Here is a 725-nt window from a genome sequence, read left to right as displayed (position 1 = left end):
GGGAAAGAGGGTGCAAGAAAATTACACCCCTGCCCCGGTATGGCTGGGACCGCCCCCACAGGCCCCTCCACTCTCATGTCCTTCTTTGCTCCCCACCAGGGGCTAAATGATCCCAGGGGAGCAGCCCCACACACCTCAGTAGAAGAACCTAAGTGAGCTCACTGCTGGTCCATCGTGGAGGGGCAGCACCCTCCTCTTCCCCTTCCTGCCCTGCTGGGCCGGGCAGCTTTGGGATGCCAGCCAGCAGCCAGACTTCCCAGAAGGGGGCTCCTGGGAATCAGGAGAGATGGATAAGAGGATGACCGGGAGGAAAGAGGGGAAGGAAGGAAGGGAAGGTGAAGGGAGAACCTTCTGCCGTCATCAGGAAGCAGGGCCGACTGCGCGTGGGACGCTCTACCACCTTGGTGCCCTCCCTTGAGGTCTGGGAGCAGTGTCCTCGGCCTTGGCTGCGCTCCCCGCAGCCCCGGGTGCTGGCTCCATGAGCAATGCCCTCTGAGGAGTGTTCCCCTCCCAGCAGGTCCATCTCAGTGGCACTCAGTGCCCCGTGGCCTCCCCCACCTTCTTTAGGACCTGCAGTCCCCGTGGCTATCCTGGCGAAGAGGGCCACCACCCCCGCCCCCGGGCTCCAGGGGCGCCCAGACGCTCTGAGAAAGGGCCTGTCTGCCCACATTTTGGGCCCTTCCCCAAGCCCGCCAGCTCGAGGAGGGGAAATGGACCCCGGTCCT

Source organism: Lipotes vexillifer, unplaced genomic scaffold (assembly GCF_000442215.2).
Source record: "Lipotes vexillifer unplaced genomic scaffold, Lipotes_vexillifer_v1.1 scaffold352, whole genome shotgun sequence".
Lineage (NCBI taxonomy): Eukaryota > Metazoa > Chordata > Mammalia > Artiodactyla > Lipotidae > Lipotes > Lipotes vexillifer.
Note: the sequence above shows the minus strand (reverse complement) of the source record.